Raw genomic sequence first — 8,270 nt, 5'->3', positions numbered from 1 at the left:
CTCCTTATATGTGCCGCATCACTAAGAAAAGTATCCCTTATGAATTCGAAATGTTTCCCTTATATTGTACAGGGCAAATAGAGAAATTCATTTACGTATGATCTTTTTCCCCCTCTTTTATATGGGCTTCTAGTGCGCATATATCAAGTTTGATAGCTGTTGACCATTCCAATAATGCCTCATGCTCAGTTTTACTAGATCAATTCGTGTTCTCGAAAAAAAAAAAGAATTCACGACTCAAACATCTGAGTATAGCGGCCAAATTCTTTTCTAAAAATTTGGTAATTCTTCGTTTTTTGGCCTATAACTGCTTTGTATTGGCCATAAAACGAGCAATGTTCAAAATTTGGAGAAAAAAGATTTTTCAGATTTTTGGATCGTGAACATTTTTTTTCTCGGAGAACACGAATTGATCTAGTAAATCTGAGTATGAGGCGTTATTGGTATGGCCAACAGCTATTAAAACCTGATATATTCGCACTATAGGTTTTTTTTTTTAGTTCCACAAAGGATACTTTGAGGAATCATATAAGGAATTATACATTACCCAAGTTCACATATATCCAAATTCGTATCATATAGCAAGCATTGAATACTTAATATTTTATTTATTTGTTTTTGAAATTAACGATATATTTCAGAATTTATAATTAATACGTTGTGTTCCTTTTAGTAAATCCACTTTAATTTTTAATTGTACAAAATTTATTATATACATACAGTATCGGTCATATCAATAGCAACCCATTTCAAAGTGATAATATTTCCCACTCATTTTTATTTATTTATTTCTAGGAATTTACAATAAAAATACAGTTCATTTTCTAACAACACATATAAACCCAATTTTAAAACTTCGTAGAAAACCATGGTGGAATAATAACAAGGTGTTGTCAGTTACTTAACCTCACTTTTTCGGCAGGTCTATTCCGGTCACGCATTTTAAAGTAGTAGAAAAGAGATTAATTATTTACTACTTTTAATCCGTTGGTGCATACTATTTCAAATTAAATGTAGAAAGATGTATAATTACAGGCTTATAAGCCTGAATATATGTTTGTATCGGCAGCTCCACACAGCTTGGACATATATTGTAACTTTCACAAAGTAAAGGCGGTAAAATAAGGAAATTTCCTATTAGAGTGTAAATGATTTTTAAAATAGATTAAAACACATAAATATCGATAATATAAGCGAATTCCTAATTTAACCATGCAGTCACTCTATTCAGGTGTATCAGTAGTCCATTTGGCTCAGTATTATGACAATGCAGCAAAAGTTATTTAATATAAAAATCGCCTTTCCATACGATTTTTGTGTACGTCTTTTTCCATTGATAACCACGATATCTTTTATTTTTTACATTTTGAGGACAAAAATCATATAAATCGATCAATTTTAAATACTAATATCCATCTGAAAAGACCAAAGATACTATTTCCCAACGAGTAGTAGCATAAAAATTAAGATCGGCAGCACTGAAAATAAGTATGCCGATCTTGTCAAAATTACAACAAACACGTCGCTACTGACAACACCTTGTTATTATTCCACCATGGTACAAAGCTGCAAAAAATACAACAAATTTTCACCCAAAATTCAAACTTTTTTCTCAGAATTGTTTGAATTTTTTTGAACACTCAGTTTTATAGCCCCTTCAATTTTAGTCTAATTATATGCAAGTTTGAAGTGGCTAAAAATTACCATTGATTTTTTAGAATCGATATAAAAACAAATTGTGTTTATTCGTCTTCCATATAACGAAAAATGCGACTATATATCGATGGCTGAGTGGAAAATCAACCTATCTCTGCATCCAATTCGAACACGCCCGATATCAGAAAACTTTTTAACAACGCCCTATTTCCAAATTTAGATGAAAAACGCCCTATTTTAGAATTTCATTGAAAAACGCCCTATCTCAGAACTCGGTTCAAAAACACCATATCTCAGCTGACGATTCAAAAACGCCCTTTCTCAGCACATTTTCAATGTATTTTCGTTTGAGATAGGACTTTTTTGAGATAGGACTTTTTTAAACCGAATAATGATAATAACATACTATATACATATCTAGTTTCAATATAAAAAAAAATTATGTACACATCATTAATTTTGTATATATATCTATGTCAATATATGTATGTCATCATTTTCTAGAGAGTAAAAACACTTATATTTCAAAATGGTTATCTTTTTTAAAAAGCAATCCCATTTTTGGCTAGTATAATAGGTAGAATGGATAAGGATTGAGCCAAGAGCTTGTGTGAGCAAATCCGAATTTTTAGCATCAAATGTAAGTTACGCGGTTAAGGACGATACGCGATTTTGTGCTTTAAACGGCGATATGTATATTAACAGGAACGCAGCAATCTAATACACGGGTGGAGCAGGAACGCAGCACAGCAGAAGCATACAAAAAATCTGCAAATAAATGGTTTTTTAGGTTTTTAACTAACAAAAACCTGGTTTCAACTTACTTCAACGTGTCTAAAGCACAACGCACACACTAATGCAAAGGCGCAACAGGAACGCAACACTGTAAAACACGGGCGGAGCAATACACAGGCGGAGCAGGAACGCAGCACAGCAGAATCGTCCATAAAATCTGCGAATAAATGGTTCATTCGGTTTTGAAATAACAAAGAACAAAAGAACAAAGTTCCATACAATCAAGTTCGGCCCCAGCTGCAGTTCACCAGAGAATGCTGCAAATGGAATGGTTCATCAATAAAGTCAAAATAATATGTTGTAACTTACGTGTATTAGCTTTTAATCACAATACCAGCACAGGTCGGCCAGGAAAACGCTAAGGAAATAACCTAACAAATGCAAAATTATAATTTAATTGTAAAATAATATCTTTTTATTACAATACTCACCAAATTTCACGTAATTAGAAAACAAATGTCAGCGAATAAGAACAAAACGAACAACGTAAATTGAATCAATGTAGCTCGATTAGAATTTTTTTCTAATATTTTGGGAAATGTTCAGTGAAATTAGTAAAGAAACAACACGGTTTCTCCTAAGGTAGTTCAAAATGGCGGATTAGAGCGAGAAGTTGCCAACGTATAACACCTTTCATTATTGCATCATGAAAAATAACAGCAATTACATTGTTTATGAGATCTTAAGTTTATCATCACATACATGTAGGTTTTGCGTACAAAAATTGATTTATGTTATATATATAAAATAAATTACTGAATTCCACATTGTTTGTTTACACCCGATTCTTATTTCGCACGGTTTACAGGAAACCAAAACAACCGTTAAAAACACAAATTTGTAGCTTTAAAACTGAAAATTCAAATCAAGTAAGTTCAATTCACTTTAAAAAACTTATCAGAAAGGTTCTGTATTATATTGATTAAAAAATCGAAACCAAAACAGTGCGAAAATAACTCATGCAGGGAAAAACCACGCAAACAAATGATCAGGTGTATTCTAGACCAACCCCCTTATTCTAGAACCCGAATTTTCGTAATTCGTAATTCGTAGCTACGCTACGAAAAACTAAAAACCCACATGCTGCAACCCTTGCGGAAACATGTGCAGCATTGCCAGCTATCAGTTGTTTTTCGAAGATAGCCGAATGAAAGAAAACAAAGTGGAAAGGAATTAAAAAAACACTCATCATGTGCTTCTTTATTGTAAAATTGGTTAATTTTACATACTTTGAGGAAAATTATGGATTCTGATGTATTTGCAATTATAGCAGCAGAGTAAGCGGGCGCTATGGCAATGGTGTTGAACCACAAGCCAGAACTCCTCCTATGCCTGAAGAACTGGTTCCCAACCCAGTTAATGCAATAACAGCTTCTTCCAAGCCATTGAAAACATGCACTTTGTTAGGTCCACCACCTGTTGAGCTTGCTTCTGCCTTCGGTCGCGCTTAGGGATTATAACCCTTACTAAGTAGAATTCTCCTTTCTGTATTGCGGAGAAGAGGGGCTTCCGCAGGTCAAAGGTATACAACATTTCTTGTGCATATCACTCCGGCTACGCCGTCCACTGTATTTATGCGCAGAACCCACGTCGAAATTTGCAAAAAAGGGCATAGTGCAAACCGAGTTTATTAATAAGCTAGTGGTAGGAAATTTGAAACATTTATCTTAAATAAAATGTGAATCCTTTGATTACACGTGTATGTTAAAGTTTTTGGATTCGGGTTATGGTGCATTTTCATGGTATGAATTTGTTCATAAGCCGTATGAATTTTCCTATAAAAGAAGCACCAACTCTATAAAGAAATGAATGAAAGCGGTATATATTTAACATTTTTGACTTATATACTTGGCAAGTATTTTTTTGTAAACAAACAAAAAAATTTCATTTTGTGCTAACTTCGAAACTAGAAGCTTATTTTAGTTTTAATGTGCTTTAAAAAGGATCTACTGCCAATAAAGCCTTGCGGTTTGCTATTTTTTCAAATGTGTAATGCTTCCATTCAAACATCTTTGTGGATAAACAGTTTTTTGTTCAGAAATTGCTTGTTTGCGTTTTTTGTCTTTCATATTAAAAACGTTAAAAACACATAAGTTGAAATCATAGGGATGCCGTTTTCTTTCCTTTCTCAATGGATTTTATACTTGAAAAGGCACCAAAATATATATGCAATACTTTTACATATCGTCATTTAAAGTACAAAACCGCGCATCAAGAAAATGCAAAACCTTGTATGTGAGGTTGCCTAAATTTTATAGGAGAGAGTAAAATTTGTCATAATTCAAAACGGTTCCCTCTTTTAAACTTAATTATCTCTTCTTATGTCTAAGTATCGAAATTTTAGTATAAATGATTAAGGGCTTGATGATAGGAGCTTCCGGTGAACAAATATCTTTTTTTGGCACAAATGTCAGTTACGAGGTATTCAGAAACACGATACGCGATTTTTTACTTTAAACGACGATATAGAGATTGGCGCATACACAATGGCCCGTAGTTATAGTCAAAATAAAGTCGACTCTAAAGTTAAAAGCAGGTTTTTTTGACAGATATCCCATTGAAAGTTATGTCAAAAAGCTGCTTTTAACTTTAGAGTCGACTTTATTTTGACTATAACTACGGGCCAATATGTTAGTGTTTGGCCTAGCTTCTCCTCCCATATGGGGCGTGATTTTGTCACACAAAGGGGAAGGGCAGTTTTACGCCGACTCCGAACGGCAGTTGTATTTTTATGAGAGGTTGTTTTCATGACAGAATACACTCGGAAGTTTACTATTACCAATAGAGGAGCGACAGCTAACAGCGGAGTGTATATATCGATGGCTGAGTGGAAGATCGACCTATCTCGGCAGCCAGTTCGAAAACGCCGTATCTCAGAAAACTTTTCAAAAACGCCCTACTTCAGAATTTTATTGAAAAACACTCTATCTCAGAATTTAGTTGAATAACGCCCTATTTCATAATCCGGTTCAAAAACGCCCTATCTCAAACGAAAATACTTTGAAAATAAGCTGAGATAGGGCGTTTTTGAATCGGCAGCTATGATAGGGTGTATTCAATCAAATTCTGAAGTAGGGCATTCTTGAAAAGTTTTCTGAGATAGAGCGTTGTTGTGAATTTTTCTAAGATAGGGCGTTTTGTTGTTGTAACAGCATACAAATTCCCCAAAGAGATTTTGGGGAGTGTTGCTGGAGTGGTGGCAGTCCTTGGCCAGATATATATCTATCTGGGTCGTTCCGGTTACGTAGACCCGACTGTCGTGGGAACGAGATAGGGCGTTTTCGAACTGGCTGCTGAGATAGGTCGATCTTGCACTCAGCTATCGATATGTAATATAAAAAATAATGAGAGGTACTAAAAGGAAATGTTCCCAAAGTTCAGGAGCAAATGAAAAAATGCTCATTGAAAATAACTCACATGTATAAATTAAATAATATAACTTAAGCGGTTACAGCGCTAAACAAAAGGAAGAGTTAGAAAAACTAGCAATGCGGTTTGAAGGAAACATAAGACCGTAAAATGTTTGTTTGTTTCATTAATTCTCCCAACCTTTTAAGATATGACACTCCATTCTTTGCATTAGTTTGCAAATATACACTTATTGTTCTACAACGGCAAACATTTTCGTGGGATGTTTTTTCTTTAATTTCGAATTGAAAATACCTTACGATCATATTGTACCGAAATAAGTGTGGTATCCCTGTATTTTGTAAAATCCAGAAAGAAGCATCAACTGTATGAAAAAATAAAAGGGAGAAGTATACATACCTTCTATAATTTTGACTTATATGTATATTTGGCAAGTCTTTTTGTAAACAACAAAAAATACACATTTCATTTCTTTGCAAGCTTGGAAAATATAGGCTCATTTTTACTTAAATGTGATATAAAGCTCATTAAAATGTTGTGTAATGTCTTGTTATCATAGCGCTTTGTATTTGTATTGTCCACCATACGTGAATTGTTTCTATTGAAAAAGATCTAGTACAAAGATTTTTTGTTGTTTTGAAATTGTTTGTTCATTGTTTTTAATTTTTAAAATTGCTATATTTGACATGTATGTGAATGGCGGAGTTGCCGCTTTCCTCCTTTTCGGTGGGTTTTATATTAAAAAAGGCATCAAAATGGGAAAAAACCTCGTTGGTATCTGTGCATCTGTTAAACTTTTTATGGGAAGAAGTATAAAAATCCAACTTGCTATAATTTCATATGCTTAACAGTATCACAACAGTATGTTTACAGTATCTCCCCATAATTTTTCATATGAAAAAATCTATTATATGCATCCCACTCGATATCATTGAATTCCTCATAAGAACATGTAGCCCCTCTATTTTAGCGTATCAACAGTTCATATGGCTTCATACCATGTAAATGCACCATTATGCGTTTGGACACAACAACAAGATATCGTCGTTCAAATAACTGAACCCAAGTTTCTCGATAAGGGGCAAAGATTCTTTTTTGCTCGTTTATATAAAGCAGTGGATAAAAATATACGTATGTATATGCGAAAGGCAAATTTATCTGTTTAAATGAACACAACCAATATTTCTTGCAAACACACATCGATTTAAATCTTTTATTTTGCCTCCGAATTGTTTTCGTTCAAAATTACGCAAAAAAGCTTACTCGTTCGTTTTAAGGCATGCCATTGTTACGAATTTCGAAAATACGATTCGGATTGCAGCATACTATTTCTACGATTCGTAGCAAGATCCGAATACGAAAGAGTTGCAGAATAGGGGTGCAAGAGTATATCATCATCTAGAAAATTAGAGGCTAAATTAAAATTATTTAGATCAGATAAATTAAAATTAAAGCAATCTTTATCGTTATTTTGTATTAAGTCATTAGTTTGAACTAAAGCTGAGCAGGTACTTATTTGTAATTTGTTTCTACGTTTGGTTTTAATTAAACTTTGCATAGAAAAAACACGCTCTTCACACGCGGACGAATGCGGCAATGGCAATTAGGGGTGTTCCGATACAAGTAAATACGAGTACGTACTCGATACTTTTGTTTCGATACCAACTACTTTTTTTACTCGAATCGTTGTATCGATTCATACTTGGTATCGAAAGAAAAGTACTTGTATCGAATCGATTTGAGCAAGTGCCATATCTTGGCAGCGTCGTTTTTTATGAAAAATAATTGCTTTAAGTAATGACACCGCCAAAATCTAAAGTATGGATTTATTTTTACAAAATTACTGATACCACACCAAAGTGCCAGGAATGCTTTAAAACCGTAAAGTTTTGTGGGAACCTTTCAAAGGTTGAAATTGTTCTCTAATTAATGAATAAATATACATATCGTTACTAATGACGAAATACACATATCAACACCTTAGTGGAAGATCGATCTATCTCGGCAGCCAGTTCGAAAACGCCGTATCTCAGAAAACTATTCAAGAATGCCCTATTACCGAAATCGATTGAAAAACGCCCTATCTCAGAAAAATTTTCCAGAACGCCCTATTTCATAATTTTGTTCAAAAACGTCCTATCTCACCTGAAAATATATTGGCCCGTAGTCATAGTCAAAATAAAGTCGACTTTAAAGTTAGTTGCAGCTTTTTTGACAGATATCCCATTGAAAATTATGTCAAAAAGCTGCAACTAACTTTAAAGTCGACTTTATTTTGACTATGACTACGGGCTATTGAAAATATGTTGAGATAGGGCGTTTTTGAACCGAGTTATGAAATAGGGTGCTTTTGAAACGTTTTCAGAGATAGGGCGTTTTTCAATATATTTCTGAAATAGGACGTTTTTGAAAAGTGTTCTGAGAGAGGACGTTTTCGAACTGGCTGCCGG

General features: G+C 33.8%; 1 long non-coding RNA gene across 2 annotated transcripts; it reads right to left on the bottom strand.

Moving 5' to 3' along the window:
• Positions 1-2,137: 2,137 nt before the first annotated feature.
• LOC118747873 lies at positions 2,138-7,918 on the bottom strand. Of its 2 annotated transcripts, none has more exons than XR_004993989.1 (6): positions 7,333-7,918; positions 2,883-3,132; positions 2,761-2,822; positions 2,671-2,708; positions 2,481-2,608; positions 2,138-2,424 (listed from the first exon to the last, which is right to left on the bottom strand). It is a non-coding gene; the product is annotated as an uncharacterized LOC118747873 (long non-coding RNA). The 2 variants fall into 2 exon arrangements; XR_004993990.1 differs by having other exon boundaries at positions 2,883-3,081.
• Positions 7,919-8,270: the final 352 nt, after the last annotated feature.

The sequence above is a fragment of the Rhagoletis pomonella genome, unplaced genomic scaffold, assembly GCF_013731165.1.
Source record: "Rhagoletis pomonella isolate Grant_MI unplaced genomic scaffold, Rhpom_1.0 Rhpom_scaffold_00001, whole genome shotgun sequence".
Classification (NCBI taxonomy): Eukaryota; Metazoa; Arthropoda; class Insecta; order Diptera; family Tephritidae; genus Rhagoletis; species Rhagoletis pomonella.
The sequence above is the reverse complement of the archived record's forward strand: the minus strand, read 5'-3'. Positions and strand labels throughout refer to the sequence as shown.